The sequence below is a fragment of the Ochotona princeps genome, chromosome 30, assembly GCF_030435755.1.
Source record: "Ochotona princeps isolate mOchPri1 chromosome 30, mOchPri1.hap1, whole genome shotgun sequence".
NCBI classification, from domain to species: domain Eukaryota; kingdom Metazoa; phylum Chordata; class Mammalia; order Lagomorpha; family Ochotonidae; genus Ochotona; species Ochotona princeps.
This window is the reverse complement of record NC_080861.1, coordinates 4922658-4941152: the sequence shown is the minus strand read 5'-3', so window position 1 is coordinate 4941152 and position 18495 is coordinate 4922658. Positions and strand designations below refer to the sequence as shown.

Sequence of the window (18495 nt, the reverse complement as noted above, 5' to 3'; positions counted from 1 at the left end):
CACCAGCAGGTGCAGTGGGAGACCTCCTCTTATCTGTGCCAAGGCATCACATGACCTGCTCTGTCCACAGCTTCCTGGGCAGCCCATTAGGGAACCGGGGCTCAGAGACTCCACAGGGCAGGGGCGGAGTGCCTTTGAGGAGACTCACTGGCACACAGCCAAGCCTCTCTCGCTGCCAAGTGCCTGAGGTGCCGCCATCCTCCTCCTCCTCCACCCACACCCGAGGGAGCTCGACTGGCAGCATGCCCAGATGGATACCCAAGCCTCAGCAAGGACACAGCTCTGGGTGGCAGTCCTCAAAGTCAGCCCACACAGCTGCAGATTCCCTAAGATCCTGCCCCGCAAACTCTGCTGTTCTCTTTTCCCTTGCACCAACACACGGCAGCACTGTACTACTTAAGGCAGAGGTATTTTACAAAGATGTTTTCCATCTCCATTGAAGACACAATGGGAGAGTGGGGATCTAAGCTCCAAGGGGTTCCATAAGCCCCTGATCTAGAGGCCGGTCTGTGGACAAGCATAGGTGCAGAGGAAGAGAATCTTCAGTGTGCAGTGAATTTTCCAAGAGAGTTGGTTCAAACAAGATTTTATAAAACCATCACCCTACACACTGAGATGCAGCAAAGCGAGTTGACAGGGGTTCTTGAATGAGGAAAAACAAGCTTGGCTAATTCGCCAAAGACCGAAGTTCATGAAAACACACTGTCTAGAATTAACTTATTTCACTAAAATGACAACCGAGTGTTCAAGCAGGGACTTTCATTCCCTACCAGTCCTCAACCATCCCACCTGCCCGTCTGTCCACCTGTCAGTGCCCCTGAGCCAGACAGCCGACACCTGCTGGAAAGGCCATTTTAAACTCAATACTCGATTAAAGCACAGTGCCACCACCATCACAACTCTAAACCAATTCCAATGGGTAAGCCTCAGGAATGCCCTGCCATCTACTCAGCCAAACACACTTGGCAGACACAAAACGAGCCGCTTCAGAAGAAGCTGTGATTTTAACAGATCACATCATTGTCATGGAGACTCAAACCAGGGATCATGTGAAACACTAAAGTAAGCCACCTCGCACTACCGGGCCTCAGGAGGATGTGGTTGCTACAAAATGAAACAAAATCTAGAAACATCAAAGCACCATGCTTGAAGCACTGAAACCTGAAATGATGCGAAATGTGCTTTCTCATTTGTTTTTTTTCAGAGCTTGCCTGCAGATTCGGCAGCTGTTAACCGCTGTCACACCAGACACAGCCATCACCTTTGTGAACCAGGCTTTCTCTTCAAAAGATTTTCTTTTCTGGCCTTTCCTCCTGGGCCTGGCCGAGGAATCGTGAAGTAAGAACAGCAGAAGAGCACAGTAGTCCATCCACTGGGAACACTAATAAGCACCAGGAATGCACCATCCCGTTTGTCCAGTTTGTAAGACCCAGCCCCGGCATCGGCATCGGCAAGCTACAAAAACTGCCATGCCATTCAAAGGAACTTCTGCCCTCAGAATTTGTCTTCATTTAATACAAACTCTCCCAAGCCCTCCACGATGGCCACAAGGGCCCCAACACATGCTCACAGTGATTCAAGGGACATGGGGGGGTCACTTTGGCGACTGGGGCACAGAGGCCTCACCTCCACTCTCACTGACACAATGTAAAATGACTGGGTATAAAGCAGCCTTCAAGATGCAAGAAGGTAACTTGGTTTTATCAATGGGGACATGGAGCCTGGAGCATTTACCTAAACTTACACAAGCACCTTAAGCACCTACTGTGTGCAAGGCCTTCCCACTGCAGAGCAGCAACCTGCTATTGCCTAGGTCTCTGGTCCACAGTCCACTCTTTGCAAAAATATCCCTTCGGAGGTTCTGAGGCCTGTGTTTGCTCCCCATCCCAGAGAGGTCAAGTGTAAATACACTCAGTGTGCAGGGGTTGGCGAACTTTCCCTAGCAAGAAATGAGCAGCGGGTTCTGCAGGCTACATGCTCTCAGCTGCACCACCCCCTCTACCACTATGAAAGCGGCGACATGCAATCCCAGGGGCGACTCTGCTCCCAGCACAGTGCTGCTGGCTGGTTGCTGTCACACAGGGTTTCATGTGACAAGTGGCCATGAAGAGCTTGGATTCCTTAGAGTTTAAAAAAAAATACATCCAGCAAGGAAAGCATGTCAGAATGAGGAGCTTTGAGAGCAAACCTTCTAAGCCACAGCTGGAATTCCTCGTGAGACACAGGAAGACAGGGGAATGACTGAACAATGTCCCTGACTAGCCAAGCCAGGAGAGGCACACGTTTCTGGTATGCAAGCACCGATCCTTGCTCATGGAGTATTACAGCCTCCCTCCACTCCCAGCCGAGGGACAGGGATGTCCTCACGGTATTAGGAAGATCTCCATCCATCCACCCTGCTGAGGGTAGCTGACTTCCACCCACCCCTGCTGCAGACAGCAAGTCGCTTTCCAGGCTGTCTGGGATAGCTGGCAAGCAAACAAACACGGGACAACACACAGGGTCAGAAAGCAGGTCTGGTCTTCACTGAACAAAGTGACACGGGACTCCTGGTCCCCAGGGAGACGGGCATGGTTCATGGAAACCTGAAGACCCGGAGGCTGAGGATTCTGGGCAAGAAGCTCACAGCTCAGAAACAGCACAAGAGACTCATGCTGGGAGTCCCCTGGAGCTGGCACCTCAGGGACACAGCACGGACTCCTGCTTCATGTCACTCGCTGGCACAGTCATCCTTGCTCGGGATCCCCTGGGAGGGGCTCCCTTCAGGACCGCACTTCCTACACCCAAAGCCACCAGCTGAGGACATCTGAGGTCAAATGGCCAAGACGCCACACGGTGAATTCCAGCTTCTCCTAATTGTCCAGCGTAAGAACCTTCTCAGTTTGCTTCTCTGAGTGGCGGGTGATACCTCTGTGATATCACACATGCACACACATTGTCTAAGCCATCCTGGAAGTCAGCAGGAAAGACCCATCGAAGGGCAGGTGCCCGGCCGAGCAGTTCAGCTATCCTTTGGGACCCGCGTCCACATCCTACATTAGAGCACCTGGGTTTGAGTTCCAGCCCACTCTCCAGTTCGGCTTCCTGAGGCCGTACATCCTGGGAGGCAGCAGATGATGGGCGGAAGAGCTGAGGCCCACGCACCTGCAGGACAAAGCCACATGGCGTTCCAGGTTCCAGGCCTTAGCCTGGCCCAACTTCACTACTGTGGGCCCTCAGCAAGTAAGGCAGTAGATGGAACGACTCTTCTCTTTTTCTCTCAAAGAAACCAATCAATAAATGTCTGAGATTCCGAACCAGCTGACTGATTTTCTCTTTTCTAGCCTCTCCAAGGATATATTGTGTTCAAATAACCATAGCAATTCTGCTGCTTTGGTGACTAGGTTTTCTACCAAGACGAGGAGGTCTAAAATCCCTTGATCCTCCATTGAGGACCACATTGACTATTGTCAGCCATGACCAGGTCAAGGTAACCACACAACAGAACATGGCATCAGCCACGGCATAGCAGAGTCTGAACAACCACGGCCCACGACCCACCCAAGGAGGAACCGCTGCACTTCCTCTTTCCCACTGGGAGAAACGACCAGAGAGAGCACTATTGCAGTAGTTAACTGACAATGAAATACATTTCACTGCCTCCTCCCCTGACTCCCTGCACAGCAGCCTGAAGCCCAAGGGAGCCGAATTCAGTGCTCCCAGCAAGCACCTGGGCACGGTCACATTCCAAACCACTCACGGCCAGGATCGAGATCACACATCTCAGCGCGGTCCTTGAGTGACACTTCAGCTTTGGTCTACCCTACTGACAGGTAAATAAATACTTCAATATTTTCAAAGGCAATTCCTGGTGGCTGTGTTGTGGCACAACGGTTAGAGCTGCTGCCTGCATGGTTTTTGTCCCAGCTGCTTCACTTCTGGTCCAAGTCCCTATTAACGACCTGGGAAAGCAGCAGAGCATGAGCCAAGCCTTGGTTCAAGGTGATCCACATTTAAACCTTGCAGACATTTGGGGAGAAAACCAGTAGATGGAAGATCTAGATCTCCTCTTTCTCTCTCTCTCTCTCCCCCCACCCCCCCCCCCCCCGTATTTAAAATAAACTAGAAAATTTTTTATAATGTCAACATTTTCTTTAGGAAGCCATCATTACTAGAAATATAGGCTACATTTGAACAGAGACTCTTGCATGAAAAAATCATCTTTTTAGGCAGCAATGTGAGGTTTCTCATGTTTGATGAGTATCACAGCCATCGAAATGACTCAGGACTCAGAGGCCATGAAAGGTGTTACCATTTGCAGCACTGTATGGCACAATGGTTCTCAAAGGCTTAGCTACTTCAAGTTCTAATAAAGCGAACATCAACTGATATAACACAAATGCAAAAAAGTTTTGGGGCATCTTTGATCATTTTTAGGGCTGTAAGAGAGTTCTTAGACCAATATATATACATATATATGTATATATTTGTATATATGTGTGTGTGTATATATATATAATTTGTTGTAATGGAAGTAATGTTGAGATTTTTTTTTTACTCCTGTTCTTTCTTTTTTTTTTTAAATCTATTTTATTGTGTTGTTGTTGACAATCTTTACATAGTTAATTACAGTTAAAGAAAGAAAAAGAAAAAAAAAAGGTTCAGGGGGATAGGGAAGTGGGTAATACTATTATGTCCATATTGTTTCCATCTTGTATCTGAGGTAAAGGGGGATATTGAGGGAGAAGCCCCACCCAGTTTCCTGCCCACCCCGAGTCCCGGATGTTACTCCTGTTCTTTCTGTGACTGTAGCTATGTTACTTAGCTTCTCTGGTCTTCTCAATTCTATAGGTTAGACTAATCATCCTATATATCTGCTCAAATATGTCTCCCCTGGGAAAAGCCAATGTCTAGGAGGTCAATGTGAAACGTGCCTGGTCCACTCTTCCATCCCAGGGTCTGACCCAGCACTTGGCATGACCTATGAGAGGATCTCCATAAATGGCAAGGGAGTGGGGAGGCAGTGTGGTGTGAGGCTTAACCTACCCATGAAGGTCTCTGGCCCCTGGCAAATGTCACGGGTGCTCAAGTAAATATCACAGCCCTTCCCTCACCCTAAAGGCAGCTCTCAGTTGTCCCACACTGGAGAGAAAGAGCACAGTTTGTTTCTTTAAAGTCAATATTGAAGGCTCTGGCTCTCAACGTGTGGCCTTGAAATCAGCAGCCTGAGCACCAGCTAGGAAACAGCTAGAAAACCAAACTGCTTCACTCCCAGCTTAGCCCCTCTGGACGGGAAGTCCCAAGGCAGGGCCCACAACTCCCTTCTCCAGGAGATTACGGTCGGATTCAGGTATGAGACCTGCAACTTGCACGCAGGCCTGAGCTTTCTGATGATCCAAAGGCCACATGTTGCCAGTAAAATGCTGGACTTCATAACAGTCAGAGTTCCCAGGATGCTGGCTGCTGCCGGAGATTCTTTCTGGACAGAGGCAGGAGTTGCTAAAAGTCAGATACAGAAAGTGTCCACTGCTGGCCCTACAAAATAGAGTGGCTGCTTCTGTGTTCTGGCTTACACCTGGGGCCAGGAATAAACACACCTTGCACTGGAAATGCGACGAAGGCAGCAGGAACAGAGGACGCTTGACTTAGACCAGTCCCAGTGCAACCCGTAAGTCATCCTTCTTGTGGGTCGGAGTGGGAACAGGCCTGAGGGGCAGGAAGGCAGGGCAGCCATGGTGTCAGGAGCTAAAGAAAGCACCTGCTCTTGCAGATTCCTACAAACCTCCAGAAACACACCTTGATCGCCACACTCCGGTGCAGCACAACAAACTGCTGTGAGGGTAGCTAAGGATGCATGCGCCTCTGACCCCTGCGACCCGCCATCAGCCAGGAGCAGTTGCGATCGGAACAACCTCCACACTGCCAGCGAGCTCCACTGCTCTCTGAGAGGCACACGCGGGGTCATCATTCTCACCGGATGATACACAAACCCAGCTCCCATAGGTAAGGCAAAGCTTGGATTCAAATGCAGGCATGCCTGTCTCAAGACCTATCTGCCCTCCACTCACACAAGGCTGCCTGCCAGCATGGAACATAAGACTCAGCCTTGCAAATGCAAGGGAGCATGCGTGAGGTGAGGGCAGGAGGCCAAGCCAAATCACCAAGTCAGGCCGCCCTGGAAATCCATCCTATCAACTACCCATGAGGGGTGACGGACGAGGACACTGCAGAGCAGCCAAAGAAGACAGAGTGAAAAGGAACTGATTAGGGTGCAAAGGACAATTAAACACACAGGGAGTTTATTCACACAATGCTTTTTGCATAAACTGTTTTGAAAACCCCTTGTTGTTGGCTGATATGATGCCTTGTATAAAACAAGTGTGCGTGAACTGAAATACTCGCAAGAGATTCTTCAGGAAGCACCATCTTCCCCTTCACAGAGGCAGGAAGAGCAGGAAGCCAGAGCGGGGAAATCAGAAGAGCCACCAGCATGCACCCTTGGGGGCTGGGGTCGCTTGCACCTACTCAGCTACATCCCCATGTGTACAAATAAAGAAATACAAAACAGAGAAGTTCATTTGGCCAAAGTCGAACAGCCACTACATGACAGAGCTAGGGTTCACAGCAAATTGACAAAACTGAACAAAGTGCTACTTACCGTTATCACTGCCCTGCCCATCGCTCCATCCAACACTGCCCCTTGCCAAAATGCTTTGAGCAATGAATTAGTAGGTACCTGACACTGTGTTGAATGCAGCCACAAATACCAGAGGGAGAACCAGCTCCCACACGGCACATGTGGAGGCGTGGGCCAGAAAAACACAGGACCAGGGAGACAGAGGCTCGCCTCTTTCCCTCACAGGTTCACGGGAGCCCAGGGAGGTCACTTCCCCAACTGGAGAAGAGGGAGGCTGTGCCCGGTTGGATGGGCTCACACAGCTCTCACCTTCTTTGGAGCCACGGGAGGCATTTATTTCCCTGTCTCCTGACATGACATCGTGCAGGAGGCCAATGAGACAAACCAGCTATTTCCACGCTGTCCTCTCTCCCAGCATGAACCCCAACCACCCCAGCCAGAGAAGGAGCATCAGCAGAAAGCCGGCCGAACCCTGCCACCTACCTGGCCACACAGAGAACCCAGGAGCGCCGACCCGCCTCTGACTCCACGCCAGCACACAACAGGTGCGGACCCCACGTGTCTCCACTTACCACAGAAAACTTTGTTTCAAAGACATTAGCTGAGTCAACTGCACAAGCAGTGAGCCAGAACATCACCCACGCTCACCCCATGTCCCCATCACCTGCTATCAAAGGCTCACCTGTTCCATTGTGGTTCTGAAGGGCAGAAGGCTCTGCACTGGCATCCTGCTGCCCTTACCAACTTTCATTAATGAAAAGAGACTTCTTACTTCCACGGTCTCAGAATTCTCCATCTGGTGCTAAGTTTCCTTGGTGGTTTGTTTCACATTTCTTCCAAAATTATTTTGCTGTTTAGAGGCACTAAGTCCATGATTGGGGCATTTGTTGAATTACGCTATCAATGAAACTCAGGTGTGCAGGGCAGCAGTGTGCGCTGATCTCAGAAGCTCTGTGAGCACTAGCAAAAATATACATGAGGAGCAAGGCTTCGTTGCTTGTGACGTCTGCACTCCAGACTGCAGTGATATTTCTTCTCTCTCTCTCTCTCTCTCTCTCTCTCTCTCTCTCTTTCTCTCCCTCCCTCTCTCCCTCCTCATTTCTTACCACGTGTTTCACTTCTCTCTTCACAGGCACCACACAGGTTGTCATGGTCCTATGTCTGACAAGTGGAGCACTGAGCTTCGGGCACAGCCGCTGTGCCAACGGATGCCATAAACGTGGGTGCAGAAGACTCTGCTGCCCAGGTCTGAAGCAGGTGGAAAAAGTTTCAGACTGAAGTACACTCCCAGGACAACAGATCAGGAACTAGCCTCTGCCTGCCCCCAAAATGCTTTGGAAACTTTCCTGTTCACAACCACGACCAGACCCACTTTCCAGGTGCCAACACTCCTCAGGTGAGGAGACCCACCCAAAGGCCTGTAATTTGAAAAGTGCATGTCTGACATTCCAGCCAGGTATTCCTAAACTCAGAGTTCTTTCTGAGGTCAGACCCCCACACACACTCAAAACAAAGTGCCAGCGAACCCCAGACCATCACCTGGCAGGTGCAGCCGGGCACAACCAGGCTGTCCAGCCCTCCCGTATGTAACCTGACCGAGCACTATAAAGGACCACCTGACGCTAAAGATGTCCTGTACTCATCAGGCAGCCACATAAACTGGACAGAAGGGTCATCTGGAGATCTCCAAAGGCCCCTTGCCTCGGCCTGCCAGGCGGCTCCTGTACCCCGGGGGCTGGGCTCCGCCGGTGCTCCGGCGCCCTCTAGTGACCGTACGCATCGCTCCAGCCCCACCCGGCCGGCCTGGGACCTCCACCTGCAGGATGCGTGCCTTGCCTCTTTCAGGGCGCAAACACATGTCTGGGATAGGGAAGATCTTCCGGTCACAACATCTCACTCACACCTGAGATTTCTAGGGTTAATGCGGAATATTGTATTTCCCTCTGATGTGTCCAGGGAGAAATTCTTCCACTTGGCTAAATTTTTTTTTTAATGAAGTTAGGTGTCTTTTTTTTTTTTTTTTTGACTCAGAAATGTAAAAGCTGTAAGGAAGAAAGTTTTCTCTTTTTGAATGAACCTTCCATTTAAAACATAATAATGAATTCCTCCGCGGGTTTCTGGACCTGCAAGCACTCCTAAAGTCTTTTTTGTTCACTTTATTGGCTCAATTGTAACATTTCAGAAAGTGGAGGTTGTGCCTCGGCCAATTCCTCACAAAGCATGCACAGTAACACGGGTCGCTGCAGACAACGGCTGTGTACAAATTTAATCCTGACTATTGGGTAAATATTTCACTGGCTCTGAGAGAGAAACAGAAAGAGAGATCCAGTCCCTCCCAAGGCTGCTCCTCCCAACTTGCAGCGGTGGTGGAAGCCCTTCCCCAACTCAGCCTCAGCTAGAGAAGGAGCCAGCAATCATCGCCTCCTGCGTAACGACAGAAGGCCGCCCAGGGAGCCGTCTGATCTTCGCCAAGTCACATCTCTGGGGTTTAGTTTCCATATCCGTCACACTCAGCAGCTAGAAGCTGTAGGAGAGGGTCATACATTCCAAGGGACGCACAGGTGACCATCCACGCTTGGCTGGGAGTGACAGCCACCAGTTCCCATGCCCCACTCACCCCCACCCGGGGCACGCTGGACCAAGACTGGGATGAACTTTCTCACAGAGGACAGCCTTAGCTCTCTCCTCTTCTCAAGACCTCTCTGGGGCCTTCAATGTTGACTGAGCTAATAGCTAGCTGTTTAAAAAAAAAAAACCCCTTGCAAAGAGCACAGCACAGAGAATTCCTGCTAGGGGACTAAGTCGGGAAATGGCCACCATATCTCATTTCACGTAGCCGTGCATCAAGCTCCGATGTAGAGGGGATTTGTAGCGCAGGAAAGATCGGAAGCGTATGTGGGCACTGTTATGCTTCTGTTATTTAGTCCCAAGCCTCAGCAGACAGTACACTACAGACCACACTCATGCTGATGAAGCCCTTGCTACAGACACTCTCTCCAACAGCACAGGACAGATACCACAGCTGACTCGACCCATTTAGAACTCGAGCTTGATGCTGGACTCACCACAAATCTGCCTTACTGGAAGAATAGGTGTACGGCCCCAAACTAGATTATATCCGTACTAGACTTCCCTCCAAAGAAAACCAGTATGAGATTTCTTAGGGCATCCTCAAAATAACTAGAGCCTGCCATCGGTTCTTTCCCATCTGTCTTCAATCAAGGCAAAGGCAGTTCTACCACGAAAGGCTGGACGGTCCATTTTAATGCTCTGAAGGATGCTCTTGAACCAGGTGGCATTTTTGTTTGGAATGCATTTGAAATTTTCTGTAAACCCAGTGTACTAACTACTGTTGCCAAGGAAATACAGCTTTGGGTCACTGCATAGATCCAAAGGGGGTTGTGTTTGTGTTGTTTTAAAATACTAACAAGACAGAGAAAGAGAAGATCAAACAGACAGCAAATTTAGCCCCTTTCTTCTCTGAAACACGTGCAGATCTTCTAGTCACATTCCTGCTCCACATCCCAAAGGCTCAGGCAGTGAGGCACCCACTAGCGTGGGGTCTCCATGGAGTCAGGCTGCACCACAACACCTGATCCTCGATGCAAACCCTTCCGAACATCTCGGGGGGGCAGTGGCAAGAACACCACACTGACCACTGACTACACACAACACTGGCCGCTCTCCTCCAATACACTCACAGAAGGCTGGCAGCCCCTGGGGGTGGGTCCATCAGGGAGTTTGCAAAAGCAAGACAGAGTGCAAACCCTGAGGGACACCCAGCTCTGAGTGAAGGCTCCTCCCTCTGGGAGGAATCCTTAGCATTAGAGACACCTCAGGGGCTCGAACACCCTGAACTCTCACACTCTAAACACACAGACCCTCCTTCCTTCCTGCCAGTAATCACCGTGCAGATCCAGAAACACCTCTGCATGAGGCACCACTGAGTGAAAATCTCCAAACACAGCCAGCCATTGAAGCCAAACAGCACACGGCAGCCCCAGACCTGGTCCAAAGTCATCCGACTGCCTTTTACAATCAACAAACAACCCCAAGAACTACTTAGACACGCCAGCAAGGTGGTCATCTCGTGTTGGGAAACTCTCACCATAGATGCCCCGGAAATGCTAGTTCCCAGGAAGGTATGCCAGGGCCAGGTCTCCCAAGCACAGACCAGGAAGGATGGCCAGGGGTGTCCCAGGACCACAAGACAGTAACTCACGGGTACCATCTCCACCAAGTGCTCTCAGCAGACAGCCCTGCTCCAAGCCAGCTCACCCCTCTCCTCGCTGCCCAGGGGCACTCACCTCACTCCAACGCGGTCTCAGAACCTTCCCAGCAGACACCCGGGGAAACACTGGGGTGTGTGTGTGTGTGTGTGCCCCAGCTCCCAGCTCTCCCAGCCCTATTTCACCCAGCACTCAAGGGAGAACCTAGTTCCTGCTTTGAGCTTGCCACTGATCGGCTAGAGCACCTGCTAATGTAGACAGCAAAGGAGTTCAGATTCAGCTGGAGGCAGAGCTGAGAGAGGGGAGTGAAGCTGTCTGAAGTCCTCCACCCACGGGCACTGTTGTCTTAAACTCAAGGAGCCTCAAATAAAACAAAAGTTGTGTCTGGCTTTAAGTGGGATGTGCCAGGCAGAGCAACCGGCTAAAACCCATTACAAAATACTGCCATGGTTACACCGAAACTTTGATTGGTTTGAGCTTGTTTTGATAAAACTAGAACACAGAGCCCTTTGAGAAGTGGCGAGTGGAAGGGAAGCTCTGGGCGATCCGAGAACTTTGCTAGAAGTTCAGCTTGTTTTGTTTCAAGAGCGGGATCTCCTCTCCGTTTAAGCACTCTTAAGTACATTGGACAGCTCAAAATTGCTACTCAGGGAACAGAACCAAGAGAGCCAAAGACGACCAGAAATGCGCTTTAAAGTCCCTGGCGAAGCAGAAAGGCGGCGAGGAGTGGGTCGGTTCCGCGCAGTTTCATACAAAGCTTGGGGCTGCGCAGGGTCCTCGGCCAGCCCGGTGCGTGAGGGCGACAAAGTTTCCCGGGCGCTCTAGGCTCACCCTCCGGAGCCCTGCGCGCTGTTCCCAAACGCCTGCCCCGACGTCCTGCAGCGCCGGCGGCGACTGTGCGGAACTTGGGGGACAGGGAGGGGGACGGGGACCAACCCGCAGCTGCCCAGGACGCACCTGCTGAAAGCCGCTACCTGACAGCCCCAGGGGCTCCGCCTGATGCCTGCGGGTATCTGGCGTGGGCCACCTCCCGACAGCCCAGCGGGCCTCATCTCCTGTGCCAGCGGCCGCTCTGCACCAGCGGGTCCCCTACTTAACTAAACGGAGTTGGGGCATGGGGTGTGGAGACTGGGGGTAGGGCGGGCGCCCAAAAGCAGAAAAGCAGCTGAGAACTGGGAGACTTCGCGGAGCGGGGAGGGTGGGAACTGTGTACAGCGCTCGCTCTCTCGCTGTGTGTGTGTGTGTGTGTGTGTGTGTGTGTGTGTGTGTGTTTGCGGGGTTGGGGGAAGCCATGAGTGTAACAGTGGGAGGCCAGGACCTGGCTCCAACTGGGGCGCGGGGTGAGGCACGAGAAGTGCGTCCACCTGGAAAGGGCCTGGTGGAGAGAGCTGGACCCAGCAGTGGCGGGAGGTGTGTGCTGGGGGTGGGGAGTGTGCAGATCCCGCTCCAGCTGCGGCGCCACGGGGAGCGCACCAGCTCGGAGGGAGCTGGCTCCAGCTGTGGGGGCGTAGGCAAGAGCTGAGTCCAGCTGTGGGTGTTGGGGGGGTTGGCGAGAGCTAGGTGCACGTGTAGGGTAGGAGTGCTGAGCTGAGTGCCTGGGAGAAGGTGGGGGGCTAGGGAAGCAAGAACGGGATCCAGTACCCGGCAGCTTAGGGTTGCACCACGCCCCACAGCGCTCTCCCGTCGGGGCAGCCACGGCCTCAACCGGGACTCTGTCGCCCAACAGCCTCGACCCCCAGAACCCGCCTCGCCCGGGGTCCGGGAGCGCGCGCCGCTGGACCAGGGGTGCAGAGCCAAAGTTCCCGGGCTCCAGGAGTGAGGCGCGGCCGCGGCTCGCCGGCCACAGCGGCCTCAGCGGCTCAAAGTTGGTCCCGCGGCCCCGCGGTCACTGACCCCGGCTGAGGAAACCGCGAGAGTCGCTCCCCTCGAGGGGCGCGGGGCTCACTCACCTGCTCGCCCCGGGAAGCGGCGCGCGCTCAGCTGCAGCATCCACGGGCTCGGCTCCCGGCTCCCCGGAGCCCTGCACCGGCACAGCGGTGGCGCTGGCGGCGGCGGCGGGAGCGCCACGGAGCCGCGAGTCCGGCGTCCCCAGAAGCCCTGGCTCCACGCGGGGCGGGGCGCGGAGGGCTGCTCGGCCGACTCCGGGAGCGCGGGGCGGCGGCGAGGACACGCACCGCCCGCCGACGTCGCCACCCTCCGGCGGAGCCCGCGCAGAGCCCGGCCCGAGGCGAGCGCGCAGCCCCCGCGAGCGCCCCCTGGCCTGGCTGCCGGGCGGGAAGCCCGCGCCCCCCGCGCCCCTGGGCGGCTCGGGAACCCGGGCCTGGCGGCTGGCTCTCTGGCTCCTGGCTTCACAGGCACCTGCGTCTGGAGGGCCGAGCGCTCGGACCCGCCTCTCTCCCGCGCAGAGCGCAGCCGCGCGATGGGGAGAGACTGGGAGGCACACTTTTATACAAACAGTCCGGGAAACTTCGTGGAGGAGCGTTCCGCCGTCGCCGGCAGTGCTGTTGGCATTGCCCACCTGCCTGTCGCCAGCATGACTTGGCAAGGGGCGATGGCTTTTCGTAAGGGAATGCGGAAATTAAAGAATGGAGAAGGCTGCTTACCCTCATCCCACAAGATTTTCCTGGGTAAACAAAGAAGCGCTCAGGGAGTAGGAAGTTTAAAGGCAAATATAAACATGCTGTCTCATGCATGGATCAACCCCAGCCGCATGCGAAAAGCACTTTCCTCTTCCAAACTCATTCAAAGTCAACTTCAGATAAATGGACACTACAGAGACACACTAAGCGTTGTTAGGGGGTATTTCTGCAACGATAGACAAACCACTGAATGAGTATCGGGGTACCACCACGTGAACAAACTGGGCCTCAGAACTCCTAAAGTAACCCAGGGACAGCCTGGCCGACCAAGAAAGACGGAGAGCTGTCTGCTTCAAGATGCCCCAACGAGGCTTCCTCTCAAGCAGAGTTACCGTCCAAGCGCTCTGCACCTCAGAGCTCTCCTTTTCAAGGCCCAGAGACGGAGAAACTCTGGGAGCAGGTGCAAGCAGCTCATTAGCGATTTCAGAGAAACCATTAGCCGGAACCTTGAGAAGCACAAAAAAAAAAAAAAAAAAAAAACCTTCTAGAGTAAAAAAGTCAATCACCTTTGGTTTTCACCAGTTCCTCTGCAACCCTTCTTAAAGAAAAGAGCATAAACTAAGACCTGAGGGAAGCTTTAGGGGAACCTGTGTGTCCCCTCAAGCTGCCAGGCCAGGTCAGTCCTTGGACTCACTTGGGACAAACTTGGGTCACTGGGCTATGCAAAGCTGCCGGAGCCACTGTTGCTGTGGGATTTGGGATCACACTAAAGGGTGTGGGCCTTCCGCAGAGTCAGCCGTGAAGAACTATCCTCTGCTGGCCTGCTGGAGGCGAGGAGGGACCCCCACCTCATCCACACAGGGGGCTCTCCAAGAGGCATTCCAGGTCCCCTGCCAGGAGAGGAAGGGCAGATGCTGGGCAGGCCGGACGAGTGTGGGCTAGTTGGGAAGGTACTGGTTGGCCAACAGTCCTTCCAGATTGCAAGAAGTAGCCTTGGTGATAAACTTGAATTTGGGATCGGGCTGAACATGTGACGATGGTACTCAAGGGAACATCACTATGTATTTCCTTGCACGTTGATTGTGGCTTCTGAAATGTAAGTTCTGGCCTCTTATTCATGAGTATAAACCCAAATACCTAGAAGAGTATTTATCCCTTAGCAACCAGTCAATAAGCATTTGATAAATTTAATAGAAACTCTTCTATTTATCTTTTAAATAAGCAACAGAAGGTAAATTAAGATGTGCCAAGCCTATACTATTTCCAGCAGCCAGTTTGGCCCTGTACTGACTGTCCCCGTTTAGTTTTTACAGCAAGCTGCCCAAGGGAGTTTTATTCTGTCTGTAAAACCCATGGATGTGGGGGTTCTTGGAATGACCAGAGCAAGGAATACAGTTATAACTGGGGGGTCAGGACATGCTCATTGAGGCAGACAGGACTCCACAAACAAGAAGGGGCAAACACCCAAAGCAGAAGTTAGAGGTCACGGGGGAAAAACCAGTGCCATTGGATATGGCCCCCTCCCACGCCCAGTTCAACACATAGACACGCCAACTGCACACAGTACCACAACTTGTGACAGATATGGTTTCCTCTGCCAGCCAGATCCAGCTCCCTAATTGGAAACAAACGGTTGCCTTGTAAGCCCGTATGCAGAACACACATGCAGCTTTAAGCTGTCTGAAACTCGGGATTTGGGGGGGCTATCTCTCGAGGCATGAACGGAAGGTCAATTCTGACAGGCTCAGGCAGCCGGGTGCACTCCCACCTCTCCTATGAAATCAGCGGTTCCCCTGGACAAGTGAAGGTTCCCACAGGCTGATGAGTTAGCTGTATTCCCCGTCACTGCCCCCACAGCAAGATGAGTGCCTCTCCAGCACAGGAAACCCCAACATCCCCTGGTCTGCATCACTCACCTCCTCCCACCTCTCCTTTTCGTGGGTTCTGAGCTACTGGGTTCCACAGCCATGGTCAAAATGATCTACAGCCAAGCCCTAGAGAGGCATGGGGGGCTCAGGTGTCTGCAAGCCGCAAAGGAGGCTCCAGCTCAGGGTGGATTCGCTTGCTGGGTCCCTGTTTGATAACAGCAGGGGAGGCGCCTGCTCAGGGTCCTATGCCGATAGGAAAGGCATCACACCCATCCGTGTGACGAGTCAAATGCTGGAATGGAGCCAGGGAACAAAAGGAAAGACATGTGTATTCCCTACCAAGGCAGTTGATGTCATTTTTTTAAAGGGTAGCAGATGAGGAAGGGGAAAGCAGACAGCGACTCAGCGCCCTGCATCCGAAGCCTTGCATCCTTCCCTGAGTGACTCAGGGTGAGCATTTTGTTTTGAAAATGAATTTCTGTTTTCTCCCCTCCCCCCTCTTTTTTTCCCCTTCCTTCGAGCTGAAGGTTGGTTACAAATTCAACCAGTCAAGGGGACTGCTCTAAATAACAGGATTTATTTCTGAAGATTGTGTATCAAGTAAGAACCTTGGATCTCACCTCAGGACTATTTATAGCTCAAAATGTGTTCTTTTTGCCTATTCTGTGTGATTTGGAGAAGGCGCTGATGTATCTTATCTGTGGCTTCTGTTGGTATGCCCGAGGGGGGTGGTATTACTGGAAAGCGAGAAGGGCCCTCTAAGAAGCCTTTACGGGGTGCTCAGAGTCGGGGGGCTGGTAACCCGTAGACAGAGCGCAGCCCTGATAGGACTTGCGCCCACTCCTGCCTGTCCTTTTATAGAGGGACTCTGTAGGCCCCGCCCCCGCCTCCAGCCATTAGTCCCCAAGCTGTAGCCAGGGCATCCGTCCTCTTCTTTCCTCGGCCATGGGGTGGCGTCCAAATCTCTCTAGCTTTTCATCCCTGCATTTTAACAAAGCACAGGCAGAAGGCGTTTTTTCTTCCTGAGATTTCACACTCCACCGTGGTTGATGTTTGACACTGATTAATCCAAGGGCTCAGGCGTTTGTCTGAGTCGCAGGTTCCCTATTCTGAAAAGTTCTGCTTCCAGCCACCTACTTGCCTTCCCAGACAGGCCATGACTCCTGCCTCTGCTGAGCCCAGCGGTCCTCTGCTCCCTGGAGACCAAGGAACATCGGGAGGGCAGCTGTCCCTCTGGCACAGAGTGGGCTATTCCCCCAGCCTAGGTTCATTGGTCTTTGTATGCGATTCCTACAATCTCCAGCTTTTCCTGTTGGTTGGGTAGTCACATGAGGAAGGCTGTGCCCCAAATGACAGTCACATTCCTCTACTTAAACTGTGCTAAACCAGGAACTGGCATTTGGTGCAGCGGTTACAACACAGCTTGGAACGCCGCGTTTCATATTGGCCCGCCTGGTTCAAGTCCCAGCCCTACATTCGATTCCAGTTTCTTGCTACGGGGCGATCTGGGAGGAAGCCGCTGATGGCTCAGGTAGCTCTGTGCCCACCACCCGTGTGGGGGCTCCTGGCAGAGTTCTGAACTCCTGGCTTCAGCCTGGCCCAACCCCAGCTATTGCCAGGCATTTGGGTTGTGACCCTGCAAATAGAATCATTTTCTTTCTCCTGCTTTCAAATAAATGTATCTTTCTTTTAAATGTATTAAAAGTAAGTAAAATTTAAAATGTATTCCCTCCGTTTCACTAGCCACATTTTGTATGCTGAATAGATAACCACTAGTAGCTAACATTTTTCTTGCTGCACGAAATACCTCAGTATAGCACTGGCCTAGCCATTGAGATGTCGGTGGATGTCATCGGGTGGTTTCTGTGAGAGCCTTAAAGGACAGGAACAGAGTGCGTGGGTCTCTAGCCCCTCCCCTGCCCATCTTCCCACCTGGAGAGGACAGGAGGGTGGCCATCGTGTGACTGCGGGGAGCAAGCACTTGCTAAGACAGACAAAGCAGAAGGAAAAGGGGAACCTGTGCACTTGATATCAGAAGGACTGGTTTTCTTATAAGCAAAATAAAACCTTCAGCTGATTCAAGACACTCTCTTCAGCTTGTTGCTATCAAGAACCGAATATGATTTCTAATAGATCTACCCTTGGGAAGATACCAGGACAAGCTTCTGCAAATAGCTTTTGTAAATGAATTTTTTCCCAATTTCCTTGACTTCGGCCAGAGTTTAGGACAAGATTGTGATTGAAAGAACACACCACGAGACAGGACTTTTGATCATTTATTTCAGTATGTCAGATGGCCCAAAGGAGGGGCAGATGGAGAAAAGTGACGCCTGCACAAATATCCCCAACTTTATGATTTTGGCTTCATTGAAAAGAAGCTGGTAGATTTGGAGGTGAAAGAGAGTCGATGAGCTGGTACTCTGTGCTGGGAATGCGGCTCAAAGACTTGACAACATTCATCTACTCAGCTGCCAAGACACCCCAAGCAGGAAGAACTCGGTCGGCTGCCTCTTTTGGCAGAAAACAAACTGAAACTCAGAGGAATCAGATACCTTTCCTGCATCCACAGAGCTCCTCGGCTGTGGAGAGGCGTTCCCATCAGCTAGGCCTGAATTCTAAGTTCGCAATTAAGTTCCTGGCTGGGTGTTCTTGCATACTGCTCCGTGTCTACGTTAAGGCTTTCATGTGCACTGCAGCACTGTTCCGTGACTCCTGTTTGCCACATAGAAGCTGATGGTATTTCCTTCCCGGTCAAGGGTGGGAATACGGTAGTGCCTCAGTCACTTTGAAACCCACCCTATGGCTAGAGACTCCCAGAGCTTCCCTATGTTCACAGACATGGAATTTGCATGGGAATTCCATGTTCACCCAAAGGCCAGGTGACACCCTTCCTGGATTCTGGAATAAGAGCAGAGAACAAGGAGGAGGATACGAAATGGGAGAGTGGGAGAAACCGCTCTCTATTCAAACTGAAATAACTTCCTCTCTTGGAATTCATAGGAGACAAATTAGAGCTTCATGCTAATAGATGAGTTAATTCTGCGATAATACGAAAGTCATGAAGGGCACTGAGCGTGGATTAAAAGTGCACCATGGCAAGGCTCATGTTCTGCACAAAACACATCGGGTCACTGGCAAAACACAGAGCAGCATCCCAGAGGGCAAAGCGCGTCATGTTCATGGTGACTGAAATCCTTACAGAG

General features: G+C 52.1%; 1 protein-coding gene across 1 annotated transcript in view; it reads right to left on the bottom strand.

The window, feature by feature from the left end:
- Window positions 1–12890, bottom strand: part of CPNE4 (copine 4) — a 277997-nt gene extending 265107 nt beyond the window's left edge. Inside the window, exon 1 of the mRNA XM_058657050.1 lies at window positions 12795–12890. The gene's annotated coding sequence lies outside the window, so the exon portion shown is untranslated. The remainder of the gene's footprint in view (window positions 1–12794) is intronic.
- Window positions 12891–18495: the final 5605 nt, after the last annotated feature.